Here is a 15,226-nt window from a genome sequence, read left to right as displayed (position 1 = left end):
GTGGGTATAAGTTAGCTTCAATAATGCAGACAAGGAATACTTGGAGATAGCAGATAGATAAAAAGGTAGAAGGAGTTCTGAGTTTTTTGATTCACTTCATTTTGGGGTCTCTTTATTACAACAGCTTTATTTGTATTCTAGCTCAGTGGCTCTGTCTGTGTAGGTATGTGAAGACTATTTGAAGAGTATGAAAGCATGACTATATATAAGGGATTTAATTTTCAACCTTTTAACTTCCATATACACTTTTTAAAGGAAATGAATTGCCTGAGAACATGCCTGAGTTACCCACAGCTCTTTTCCAACTGTACAAAAGAGAGGCATACCCACTTAACCATCCCAATCGTAGTATAGTGCTATGCTCAGGTTGTGGAAATACCCATGTTATATAAATGGGAAGCTTTTTAAATGATGAAACAAGAATCCATAATCTCACAGGACTTCCTGTATTCCCCTGTCATAACCAAAGTAAAGTAACACAAGTAAAGGGAGGAATCTAGATTCAAACCTAGGCAGTTGGCTCCAGTGCCTGTTCTGTTAATCACAAGACAAGCTCTCCAAACAGACAAGTCCAAAAGACAAAACCATCACACACAAAGCTCTGCTCACTGACACTACGTTTCTGAGCCACATCAACAATCCTTCTCAAGGTGTAAAGCCTGACTTGGATGAGGGGAGAAGCACTGAGCGCCCCTGGAGTCCAAGTTTTAAAACAAAAATAACAATCAAAAACTAAAATTTATGGAACATTTACTACATGCCAGGCACCATGCTAAGCCATTTACAAAGATATACCTCTGTTAGAGGTATATTATTATTATATTCATTTTACAGAATGAGGCACAAAAAGGTGAAGCAAATATTTTAAAGTAGCATATGAAGTAGGAGGTTAAGTATCCAAATCAACTGGCTCTGAATATAGAACTGGGGGTGTTAACTTATGTTTATCCAGCCCAAGACTTTGTTTATAGATACCATATTTGATAAATAAATATTAGTAAAAGTGGGCATAGATTAAGTTTAGTATCTCTTCCAAACTTTATATTACATAAGAGGCCATAAATTTTGATAAGCAAGCAATCCTTTGTGATTACTTAGGACATCACAAAAATATCATACAATAATAATGTCAAAAATGCTGATTCTTTGTATATTGATAATGATAGCTACTTCACTTATATACCTATGTAATCCATCAAGAACTTGCATTGGATGGCTCTCTATTTGAATCCTGGATTTTCATGGAACCCATGCTGCTATAAATCTTCATGTGTAAGTATCATGGTAGACATGTTTTTATTTCTCATGGGCAAATACCTAGGATTGAAACCACTGAGTTGTAAAGGTAAGTGTATGTATAACTTTATAAATAATTTAAAATGTTTTCCAAAGAAAATGTATGTGTAACTACATAAATAACTTCAAAGAATTTCCAAAGTGGTTGTACCATTTAACTTTCTCTCTCCTACTGCACTGCATGGGAGCTCCAGTTGACCTACAACCACTCCATCACTTGGTTACCTCAATGTTTTAAATTTTAGCCATTCTAGTGTGTATACAGCTGTGTGTTATGCTGTTTTTAATTTGCATTTCTCAGAAGACTAATTTTTGAGAATATTTTTATGTGCTTATTAGAAATTCATATGTCTTATTTTGTCAATTGCCTGTTCAAATCTTTTGACCATTTTCTTGGGTTGCTTACCTCTTACAATTAAGTTGTAATAGTGAGTTAGTAATCATCTCTTCTTGATACAAGTCAGAAACATATATTTTTTCCAGTCTCTGAAGAGCCTAATTTCCCCCTAATTCCCCTAATTTCTCCTTAAGAAGAGAAGTTTTTAATTTTGATATAGTGGATTTATTTTTTTCTAATATGTTCATGCTTCTTCTCACCTAACTAATCATTTCCATCCCCATGTCACACAGATATTCTCATAGGCTTTTTAAATAGATATCTTACTTCTCACTTTGATGTTTGGATCTATGATTCATTTTGAGTTAAGTTTTTGTACGATGGCAGGTTATGCTTAAGGTTTGTTTTTTCCCTCTGAAGATATAAAAGATGGCAGCTCCATTTGTGAGAAAGATTTCTCTCTCCCCCATTTAATATTCTTGGAGTTTTGGCCAAAAGTCGTTTGAGCATATATGTGGGACTTACTTTTGGACTCATGATTCTGTTGCTTTAATCCATATGTCCATTCTTACTCCAGTGACACACTGTCTTGATTATTCTATAGGAATCTTGAAATTAGTTAATGTAAGTCTTCTATTTTTGTTCTTCTTTGTCTAGACTGCTTGTGAAATTTAATGGCCCTTGTATTTCTATACAAATTTTAGAATAAGCTGGACAACTTCTGCAAGACACCTGTTAGACATTAATTGGAATTGTATTAAATCTATAAATTAGTTTGGGGTAAGTTGATATCTAAACAATATGGAATATGAATATAGTACAAGTAATTCATGCATTGATACAATTTAAAAGAAAAAAAGAAAAATTAATGAAATTCTAACAATAAGAAATAGTTATTAGTACATTTTAGTTTTAGAAAGGTAGATAAATACTAGATAAAAAGAAAGTGAATTGGGTATTTAGTTTACATATCTAGGATATACACTAATTATAAATATTATAAAATAAATCATGCTATATATTTCAAGACCTATTTCTGTGTTTTAACACTGTAATTATCTAAATATGCGCATGTTAGAAAATGTGGATCTGTCTCATTCATCTTTGTGCCTACATAACACATTTTTCCATTATATCAATACACTGTCATTGATTAATTTTAGAACATTCAGAATGCTTCCATTTTTTTGCTAAACAAAACTTATAATTAAACAAACTTATAATAAAAATCCTCATACAGAAATTTGATATAGCAGTCTACTTATATAACTAGGATAAATTTCTAAAACTATAATTGCTAGATTTGTACATTTTAATTTTTCATGTGCTTTTTTTTTTTTTTTTTTGCTGAGGAAGATTCTTCCTGAGCTAACATCTGTTGCCAATCCTCCTCTTTTTTTTTTCTTTTTGCTTGAGGAAGATTCACCCTGAGCTAACATCTGTTGCCAATCTTCCTCTTTTTTTTTTTTTTTTGCTTGAGGAAGATTCACCCTGATCTAACATCTGTGCCAGTCTTCCTCTATTTTGTACGTGAGTCCCTGCCACAGCATGGCCATGGATGAGTGGTATAGATCAGCACCCGGGAACCAAACCCAGGCAGCCAAAGCAGAGTGTGCAGAACTTAACCACTAGGCCACAGGGCCAGCCCCCTCACATACATATTTTTAAAATGTGACAACACCTTTCATAAATACTCATCCAAATTAGATTTTTATAACAATGTATAAGAGGGCCCATTTGCATAGACATCTGCAAACTTTAAGTATTATAATTCTTTTCCATCTTTTTACATTACTTTTCAAATTATTTCAATTATGATTGATTGATGAACTTGTGAAGGACTTATCCAAGTGTACTAGAACATGTTAGATATATGTGATTATTTAGGAGTTTTTAATGTTTTGGGTGAGGCCGGAAATTGTAAAATCTGGAAGTAAATAAAAAATAATTGCTCACCCTATGACAAGTGGATTGTTTAATTCGATATGTCTGAGTACTTTCTACATTTGCCGAGAATTATTTATGTACTTTAGATAAATGGGTGAGGAAGGCAGACAAAAACATTACTTTTCATAGATCTTAGCTTCAAGGGTGTTGGGCATGTAATAAATTAACAAATAGTTGTAACAAGAAAAATATAAAATATTTCATTAGCATTCAAGAAATATTTACTAAGCACCTACACTCCTTAGGATATATCATTGAATAAAGCCGGGAAAATTTCCATCCTGTGTACCTTACATTTTAGAAATAACTACATAACAAATAGGTAAGGACATTTTATTGTATGTTAGATGCTTGAAAGTGCCGTAAAAAGAGAGACTAGGTGAGGAGAAGTAGAGGGCAATGATAAGCACTACACAGAGAATTACAACAGTGTTATTGCAGAAGAGTGGGCCATCACTAAGGAAGTGATATATAAGCTGAGATTTGAATGCCAAAATGGAAACATCCGTTTGAAGATTTAAAGTCAGGGAGAATAGATACTGCAAAGGCTCTACAACAGGAATAAATTTGGCATATTTGAGATAAAAAAAAAAAAAGGGTGATATGCTTAGGGCTCAGAGGCAATATAAGAATCACAAGAGCTGGTGTCTGAGAAGCAGGTATGGGCCACAATCTTAAGAAAGACATGAGTAGAAGAGCCCATTTTTTAAATAATATATTGTATCAACTTGGAAAATTAAATTTCTTTATATCTTCATAAATATCAGTATAATTTTATTTGTGTGTGTGTGTGCATGCACGTCTGTGTGTGTGTTTCTGGAAATAAACACATAGTGACATGAGTGATGGTACTGAGTTCGGGTTGTCATTTGATTCCACTGACTTTTTAATAGGATTGGCTAAATTTCTTGAGTTGTTCAAAATGAGATGTCAGAACCATGTCCAGTTGATTTGTTACATTCAGGGGTGGCCAGAAAGGATAAATATATATGCCAGGGAAGTCATAACACTGGATGAGAGAAGCAGGCCACAGGGTGCCTGAGAAGAAGGAAAATGGTAGAAAGAGAGGATAGCATGTTACTGAAATGCCAAGAACAATGCTTTGGCAATAAAACAGGACATAACTTCCTTTGTATTTATTTAACTCAATTTAATTTCTGTTATGTTTCCACTTCACCAGAAGAAAAGAAAAGAAATTTAATTTGTGATTCCTTTCTATCATCTACTGCTTTATCTAATGCAGAGATTAAGAGAGGAGGAATTATTTTGTCTTCATTGTCATCTGTCTGTGCTGCCAACTCTCAAGCCCATTAGCTAGTCTTGTCCTCAATCTTCAGTCCACACAAGGTGCCAGTGAATCCCTCTCTACAACCCTTTTTAGATCTGCATTCTTTTCTCCTCCATATCCATATCAGTAATAGCAGCGCCATATTCATTCTGCTGTTCCTTTAATCTGCTGTCATATTCTAAGGTCTAGTCTTTCACTTCTTCTTTGTTCTCTTTCCTATATCCTAAATCTGTGTCTAGGAAATATGATGTAACATCCCACTTCTCTTAAATGTCTTAAAGTACATGGGTCTTTCTTGCTTGATATTACTACCTTCTTTCTTCAGGTTTAGCACTTGAAGCAGGTTAAAACAAAATTCCCCCATTCCCAGGAAGCCATAACTAACTGTTCCCCAGTTTACCCTCTTATTTTTCCATCCCTGACCACCCTCAACCCCACAAAAATAATTTTCTTTTTTCTAGTCTCAAGAATAAGTAATATTGCTCATCTATCAACCTACTTTTTCTAAAATCATTTTCACTATTGTGAATCATGATAGTCCTTGAGGTCCCAAATTTGGAAGATCAAAATGCAAGAAAATGTAAAACTATTTTTGAGTTCTTCCTCTTTCTGCTTTCATATTCCTCCTATGAGTGAATGAGCACGGCAGAACTGTCAACTGACATGGTGATGGTGATGGGCACACGGATGGTGATGGTGTCTGTGTGTGTGTGTATGTTGGGAAGGGGTATCAAAGCCCAGAATAGATCACAGGGTCCAAAACATAGAATGCAAGGTAAATAAATCTGTTAATCTTTCAAAATTGTTATGCCGCCACTGATTACTAACATGACAAACCAGGACACAAGATGGAAACACTTTGTTTTGAAGGCACGTTGAATTTGGAAAGCATTTACTCACTTATGTATGCCATTCAAATCTTTCGTACACTTGACCCACAAAGTGTAATAAACTAAAAATTTTGTCATGTAGATGTGTTCATTAGAGAAGTCCCTTGAGTCCTTAGAATAAGAATAAAGAAAAAAGACAAAAACAGAGAGCATAACTAAATTTAAAAAATAAAATTAGGAGTCTTATTCATTTTAAAATAAAGAACATAAGTTCCCCTTTTTCTGGCTGCCACTCATGTAATACATTATAGTAATTTGTAGGAAATAGTATCATTAATACTTGTAGTTTTTTTGAACTTCTAAGAGCAGCAATATAGTGAGAAGAAAACTCAAGGAAGAGGGATTTTCTCTTCTATCTGGGGATTTGCTTTTACATTTTTATTAATCTGATTATAAAAACTTTTCCTCAACAATTAATTCAAGTATGGCGAGAATTTATATCTTATCCTTTAACTAGCTGTCATTGAACAAATCATTGAAAAGTCTTTGGATGCTATCTAGCTATATACACATCTTTAATATTATAAAAACACTAAAAATAGCAAGAGACCTAATGAGAGAAATCTAAAAAGGAAGGTTAAAAATTTCCTTATTAAGTATAATTGCTAGGACAAATCTAATTTGAAAGGTTAACAACCACTTTCAAACTACTAAATCAACTAAAGAGTGATGCACCTCATATAATTATACGTAGTTAGAGGGCACATTCATTTTTATATATTAAAATTCATATTTAAGTATGCCAAACAAAATATGAATTAAAGATATTGTGGATTATACTACGTAAAATCTGAACTGAAGTTTTTAATTGATTCAAGATTCAAATCCATTTTTGTAATTAAACAGTATTTGTATGAACTATTTGTTTTGAAATATCATCACAAAAAGTCTTCATTTTATACATTTAATGAATATTATTAGGGTACCTGATACATGCCAGACACCAATGAACAAGCCTCCCACCCTATTCTCAAAAGCTAGTGTGATCCACAAATAATAATGAAAAAAAAAAGAAATATAATAAGTAATAATATAGAGGAATTTAGAGTATCTTAATGGAGTATATAGGAGAGGCACCTAACTCAGTCTGAGATGGGAGAGGGAGGATTTAGGAAATGTTTCTAAGTGAAGTAGACTCAATGATTAGGCATTATCTAGGCCTGGAAAGAGAAGAAGGAGACTCTAAGCAGAGAAAAGTCAGCAGGTGATAAAGCTAAAAGGAAGAGGAAAATCCAGCATATGTGTGCAACCCTAGGGAGTTAGAATAACCACATCCTAAAATGGAAAGGAGAGCATGATGAGAAACAATGCTAAATACACAAGCGGATGCCAAAGGCTTAAAGGTTTCATCTACCAAAATAATGGGTTTGAACTTTGTTTGAAAGTTCCTTGTGGGATTTTAAACACATGTTCAGAGATGCTTATTTAATCTATTTCAAAAGGATATTTTCTTTTAGAGATATTTAGCAATAAACATGCAATGCAGTACACAAAAGCAGTTAAGATGATGAAACCATGTAGATATGAATAAAAAGATGTGATGCGAGGCATCGCTGTTTAATTCCTTTTTTTCTTCGTTTTTTTTTTGTTTTCATCACGTATCCCTCAGTGGGGAAAATATTGCCTGCCCTTCCTTGTGGGACATCAGAGCAAAAGAGGGTGTAAAATTTTTGGTGAAATGTAATAATAGAGCCCCACCATGATATTTTTAAGTTGACACAACCTAACAGGGATTATGTTTATCAGACTTTGAAAGACGCATTTTTTACGAGCTCAAAGATAAGAATTAGGGGCCGGCCCGTGGCTTAGCGGTTAAGTGTGCAAGTCCACTGCTGGCAGCCCGTGTTCGGATCCCGGGCGCACACCGATGCACCGCTTCTCTGGCCATGCTGAGGCCGCGTCCCACATACAGCAACTAGAAGGACTGCAACTATGACATACAACTATCTACTAGGGCTTTGGGGGAAAAATAAATAAATAAAATTAAAAAAAAAAAGATAAGAATTAGAATCTTTACATTTCAAAGCACAGATCAATATATTTGATGTCTCAAGGCACTCCAGGGTCATGTTTAACTCAAAATCGGGTTGGAGGTGATCTTTGTAAGAGACAAGCATTACTAATAGTGCTGCATTATTTGGATTCTGACAGTCTCTTGTGTTGACCTTCCTGTTCCTGAGAGAGGAAATAACTTTCTTCACTGGTTAAAAATGTATTTGTTTGTTTGTATGCTTAAGGTATTTTGGTAATTCAAATATGAGAGTATATTTCTAGAAGGGTTTTCCCCTCACTGTAGTGACACAAGAAAAAAAATTAGGGAATGAGGCATTGTTGGGACTCAATCCCAGTAAACCTCAGTCATTTATTTGGATCCAAGACTATCTGCTGTCTGATCTGCAAAGAAACTAAGAAATGGGTACACAGACTGGACTGAAAATAGGAACTTAAAGGGAAACAAACAGAGAATAAAAGTTTTGTAAAAGGAAAAGCTAGACATCTACTGAATTTGTCAGAGAGAGCTAATAGGTCAGTGAGATCAGACACATACATTATGTTTGGAACAACAGATCAGGAATGAAAAAAATAAATTTGCTTTGCTCTACTGCAATAAACAAAAAATTAAAAAATAAATAAATAAATGCTCTGCTTAAAAACCAAACAATTAATATGCTGTAGACAAAGTAATGAAAGCAAAAATAAATGAGGAACAGGAGAAGGGAGAGCTTCCAGAGAGAGCTTTTAAGGAGCTTCTGGAGTTAAAGAGATGACCTCTAAGACTTTAAAGGTATCTTTACTGTCCAGAGTCAAAAATGTATCTTATGTGCCTATGCCTGAAGAGAAAACTAAGCAGTAGATTCTAGTAGGTAATGAAAAATACCAAGGATCAAAATCTTCCCTGGACTAAAGTCTGAGTTGTTTAGTCTAGTAAGTTGATCAGAGAAAGGTTCAGCTTAGGAAAGAGAATCATAAGCAGGATCAGTCAAGCCAATATATAGTAGACCAAGTTACATCTGTGTCTATTAAAATCCTTTCTGAATTGAGTTGATGAATTATTCAAAAGTGAATCTATTTTCCAAGAGAACAATGGGCCTACTGAGAAAAGGAGTTGAATTCTAAACCTCAGGGCTACCTCCTTTACAATTTCAATAATGATCAGCTACATGAATATTAGTAGTTTTAAAGGAGTTACTAATTCTCTCTTGATTTTTCCTTTTTTTTTTAAAGAAAATTCTCTCTGTAGCTACTAGCACTGCTGATATTTTCAAAACATCAGTAGGATTGTTCAGATATAGCAAGGAGTTAAGAAATTTCAATATTGCTATGCTTTACAGCTGATTTGTAATTAAAGCAGAGAAATATTTGATGACAGTTGCACAAAAGAAATAGTGAATCAAGTCCCTAGGTTCTCTTGGAAACAAAACAATGAAAAATTTAAATAAAGGCATGAAGAAGGGAATGACACAGAATTTTAGTTATTTAATTAACAAGAGACTCCATGATTCCCCATAAGCTGAAATGACAGTCATTTTACCACCCGATGAATTGCGATGACATTTTGTATGACATTGTTTATTATGCAGTCATCCATTGATTTAGTCAATGCATATTTATGAGCATCTACTAAGTGGTAGAGACTATGTTAGTCTACTACCAGTTAGTCTTCTGGCTTTAGAGATTAGGTATGGAAACTGCTCTGTAAGACACAGAAAAATGATCGAACAATTGCAAGAGTCTGGTGAAGATTTCAGAAGGGAAAGCACAATGTGCTCAAGGGTTTCAGGGGTGGGAGTGTGCGTCAAGACTCAGATTTGGGGCAGTGGTCACAAAGGGTATGGAGAAAATGAAGTTTCAGCTAAGACCTGAGATGTTTATAGGAGGAGTTAGCAAATAGGAGGCAAGGTACCTAAAGAATAATTGTTCAGGGGGCTGGCCCCATCGCGTAGCAGTTAAGTGCACGCGCTTCGCTGCTGGTGGCCTGGGTTCTGATCCTGGGCGCACGCTGATGTCCCGCTTGCCAGGCCATGCTGACGCAGCATCCCATCTAAAGTGGAGGAAGATGGGCATGGATGTTAGCCCAAGGCCAGTCTTTCTCAGCAAAAAGAGGAGGTTTGGCATGGATGTTAGCTCAGGGCTGATCTTCCTCACACAAAACAAGAAAAGAATAATATTTCAGGAAGAAGGAATAACTGCATCCAGCTGTTTATACTACAAGAGAGGCTTGCTCTAGGAAGTAAAAATCAAAAGGCCAGCATAGCTCTAACATAGAATTGAGAGTAGGTAAGAATAATGAGGAATGATGTCACCTGTTCAGATCTGCAAAAGAATCCTCTAACTGCAGTATGGAAATAGATTGCATACTGGCTAGACAAATTAAATGTTTTCATAACAATGCCTGCCAGAGATGTCAGTCTAAAGTGCAGTAGCGGTAGTGATATGGAAATTAGTAGACTGATTAAAAAAAATACTATTTAAGAAGTAGGTGCTACCAGTCTCACTAGTTAAATGGATGAAATTCTTAGGAATCATTGCAAGAACATTTTCATTAGAATGATTGGAGGGGATTATAACAGATTGAGTAATGGACATACAATGGGTAATTAGAAGAGAAATATATAAACCTATCAAAAATTCGGCTACGAAGGAAAGAGATATTTAACGATTTGGCAATGGGGGTGGAAAGGGAAAAATGTGAGTGTGGTTCTATGCTTATAGCAGGAAGCCAATACAGAGGGAAAAAAGTTGAAAATACAGCAGAAAAATGATTGAAATTGAAGTACTATTCTTAATGAGGCAAACGTGGTTAGATTCAGAGCAAAGGTACTGGCATTAGCTTTATACAGGAGTATAAATTTTTACAGTAAGAGGAAATAGATGTGTTGTTCTTGAAGGATTTAAGGCAAGAGTTTGAGGGACAGTTAAACGTTAAGGCTGACAGTTAAATTGATCTGGAATTTATGGAAAGACAAGAAACCTAGGGAACTGAGGATATTTATAAGAGAGTAGCTGAAGCTGTGGACCACTAAATTTAACCTGAAACAAAAATCAGGAAAAAATAAATAGAAGTGGACCAATATACGGACAGCAGAGTGACTAGAGGACTGACTTGCCCCTTGAGTAGGAAGAACAAAGAGGTGGTGAACAAATGAAAAACAGGAAAGAATCTTTGGGGTATTTCTATGACCTACTTCATCAGTAGGCCAGTCTCACCGAAGGGAAGACAAGGTCAAGGAATTTGCCAGGGAAAGAGATGGCAAAAGTGGATTGAAGGACAAAGTTACAGAGAATAAGGAGGTCAGGGAATCTAGGGCCAATGTTCTTTCTGATGAGCTACCCAAACATTGAAATCATGCCAAAAAAAAAAAAAAAGGTAAAGAGAATACCTAGGTGGTAAAGGATTTGATGAGAGGAAAAAATGAGCAGAATATCTGTAGATGACAGCAATACAGAGGTGTAGAAGTAGTACGTCCAAATGGAATTTGCCTCAAAATAGCAGGAGGGTGACCCAAGGAATAAAGAATATTGATCTGAAATTGGTTTGGTATAAAAAAGAAAACTGCTCCCTTCTCTCACACTGTGATATATACAAAGAATGTGAAATAAGCAACTACCTCAAAATCAAAGAGCCATTTGATCTGGGACATCAAAAATGTCTCTTCCAAAACAAGACTTTTTTCTTATTGATAAATCTCTCCTGTTCCCTTCCTCCAGTTTTTCTCCCTCCATTCATGTTAAATGTGATATTAATTCCATTCCCACATCACAGAAAATATGTTCACTTTTATGCCGGTGGTCGTGGTGTTTTACACCAGCTAAAGTCTGACAAGCTCATCAGCAGCTGGCATTAAAGTTTCATCTAGATAATTTTTCAGGCTTTTCTACCTAGAATTTTGCTAATTCTAGGAGTGTTGCAAATTAACTGCAATTTTAAGCTAACATTTTACCAACATTTGAGAACAAAATATATTTTGGTTAGAAATCTTTCAGTCTGGAACTAAACACACAGACACACACACACACACGTACTTCTGGAACAAAAATGCTTCAAGCTAACCTGACTCAGTCACGGAGCTAACGCCTGTCTACGCTTGCTGGAACTGACTGATTGTTTCTCAGAATATTCGCTCATAATAGAGACCTATGCTGAGTTTCAGAAAGGGTTGTTTGCAAATTGGCTGTTAGAGAATACCTCTAAAATTTTCTCATGATTATACATTTTTATTTGTTCCGTTTTTAATGTAGTAAATCTCATAGATTCATCTTAGATTCCAACCAAATCTTGAATAAAACAAAGAAACATGCTAGTTATAAAGCTTAGTTCAGGAAGATCTGCCATAAAATTCTGTGATAAGGATCTTCCTTTGACACTCAATTCTGGTTGCAGGACTGTTGGTCATGTGGGAGATCAAAATTTGGCCACCCTGAAATATGTCTCTTTACCTTGAGTATTTTCTCTGATGGACATTTGGCCTCCCCCACTAACTGCCTAAAGGAATTTAACTCTGAGTATGAACAGACTGGCAGGGTCCTTACTAAGCCCATTCTTTTCAAAGTTCTGTTTACCAAATATTTACATTTGTAAAGGTATCACCTTCTGTGTAGTGGGAAGAGGGGGGGATGACCTTATCTGTGAAAACTCTTATCAGGACAGAAGACAACGACTTAAATCTACATACTCTTGACTACTATAATTCCTGTCTCTCCAGCCACATTCTCTACAGGTGGCTCTGCAAAGCATTGTCTGACAAACATTTACATTTCCCTCTTCATGTAAATTGTCTTCTTCCCCTCTGAAATCCCAAAACACCACCCACCCCCAACATCCTCCTTTGACTTTAGCTGAAGATAGTATTTAAGACAAGACTCTCTGCCATTGTGTTGAGAAACTCAGTGTTCCTGGTTTCTCCCACGTATACATGTTATTAAACTTGGTATTATTTTCTCCTGCTAACCCGTCTTGTTAATTATTTAGCCAGCCATAAGAACCTTAAGGGAAAAGGCAGAGGGGGATTCTCCCTCTTCCCCCAGAGCCACAAGATTACATTCTCAGCCTTGTAACTAAACCAGATTAAGATGATAGAGTTTCCTCCTGCTCCAGAGAGGGGATTGGATTTATGTGGTGCTACTTTTTCTTTTTGTTATAGGCTTTGTCACAGGAATCAGGTTTTAGAATTTTTGGCTTCATACATTCCTTGAAAGATAATATTAAATGGTATAGATTTGACCTCTACTTTATTTCCTAATTTCTCTGTATAGTCATTCTGATTCTCCCCCTTATGTGATCAGAAGCTAATGGCAAGACAGAAGCAGACACAGAAAACACTATTTGTAGCTGATAATTGGCCAAAGGCAGGTAACTCAGGCCTGTCTTCCCCAGGGTATTCTGTGCTTTCTGGCTCTGGTTCATCATGCTTGAAACCCAAATAAGCACCGGAATGAAAACAAAATGTTGTAAATCAATTAATAGAAAAATAATACTATCTTTTGGTGGTTTGATTATTCCACTTCATGTACAAGACAGTTTATCACTGAGATGATTATTAACTTACCACATGAGGAACAGGAGCATTTCCCTCCCAGTTCCTGCACATCTGTGAAATCACCAGGAATATTTTTTGATACATGGGAAGATATTGTAACTTCTGACAAAATATTATCACGTGATTATTACCTGCCAGTTCTAAAAGTACAAAGAATTAAAAGATATAGTCTGCAGTTACAGTCTCTTTAATATTAAGTATCTGGCAAGGATGTGGTCTGGATATGGTTTGGTATGAACCAAATTATTACTGTCTATTTAGCTTTAGGATTCTGGTAAAGATGAATAAACTCCAAAAATACCCAAATGTTTTGAGAACAGGATCTTACACGCTATACATAGCCACCTGCTTCAGTTCTGTTAAGTCTGTGTCACTCCAGTGTCATGAGATTATTCCAGATGATGGCCTCAGGGCAATTTCACTTCTCTGATATTTTGCCTCTATGATGCATCACTAATTTTGAGCACTACTCTCCCTTTATCCATGTTCTATAGCTGATAGGTCAGGAAGATAATTCAGATCACTCACTTGCCTTCCAGGTAAATATTAGCATAGTGAGAGGCAAACTTACATTGCACTGTATTCATTTAAATTACTTCACTGTTAAAGTTCCAGTCATTTGACACACTATATGTCATTCACAGCATCTGATGACATTATATGAAACACTTTAGGCTGAGAGGGAAAGTGATTTAATAGTTTTATACTTTGTGGATCCCTCTGCTTTCAAAATATATTGACTGGACAAATAAGTGGTTGAATACTGCACATATATTTCTGGAGACATTTTAGGGGGTCTAGCTACCTATAATAGAATGTTTAATTCAAGTCAAATTTTTTTCTGATGGATTGACCTTTTTATCATTATAAAATATTGCTCATTTTCTCTACCCAGAATTTTCATTTTAAATTCCAAGTTTTGGGGCCGGCCCAGTGGCACAAGTGGTTAAGCGTGCATGCTCCGCTGCAGCAGCCCAGGGTTCATCAGTTTGGATCCCAGGTGGGCACTGATGCACCGCTTGGCAAGCCATGCTGTGGTGGCGTCCCATATAAAGTAGAGGAAGATGGGCGTGGATGTTAGCCCAGGGCCAGTCTTCCTTGGTGAAAAAAGGAGGATTGGCAGATATTAGCTCAGGGCCGATCTTCCTCACAAAAAAAAAAAAAAATTCCATTTTTTTATTGTGGTAAAATATATATAACATAAAATTCTCTATTTTAACCATTTTTAAGTGTACAGTTCAATGGTATTAGTTATATCCACAATGTTGTACAGTCATCACTACTGTCAGTTTCGAACATTTTTTCATCACCCCAAATAGGAACTCTGTAGCCGTTAAGTATTAACTCCCCATTCTCCTCTTGCCTCAGCTCCTGATAAACTTTCATCTATTTCTGAATTTGACAATTCTAGATATTTCATATAAGTTGAATTATACAATATTTGTCCTTTTGTGTCTGGCATCACTTAGCACAAATAGTTTTAGGTTTCATCCAAGTTGTAGCATGTATCAAGACAATTCTTTTTTATGGCTAAATAATAATCCATTGTGTATATATACCACATTTTGTTTATCCATTCATCTGTTGATGGACACATGGATGGCTTCTACATTTTGGCTGTTGTAAACAGTGCTACAACGAACACTGGTATACAAATATCTGTCTGTGTCTTTGTTTTCAATTCTTTTAGTATATACCTAGGCGTAGAATTGCTGGGTCATATAGTAATTTTATGTTTAGCTTTGAAGAAATCTTCAAACTGTATTCCACAATGGTTGCACAATTTAATATTTCCACCAACAATCTATGCAGGTTCCAATTTCTCCACATCTTTGCTTACACTTGCCATTTTCTTTTTTTTTTTTTTTTTGGTTTGTTTTTTAATATAGCTATTCTAGTAGGTATGAAGTGGTATCTCAGTGGATTTGAT

This window comes from Diceros bicornis, chromosome 6 (assembly GCF_020826845.1).
Source record: "Diceros bicornis minor isolate mBicDic1 chromosome 6, mDicBic1.mat.cur, whole genome shotgun sequence".
Lineage (NCBI taxonomy): Eukaryota > Metazoa > Chordata > Mammalia > Perissodactyla > Rhinocerotidae > Diceros > Diceros bicornis.
The sequence above is the reverse complement of the archived record's forward strand: the minus strand, read 5'-3'. Positions refer to the sequence as shown.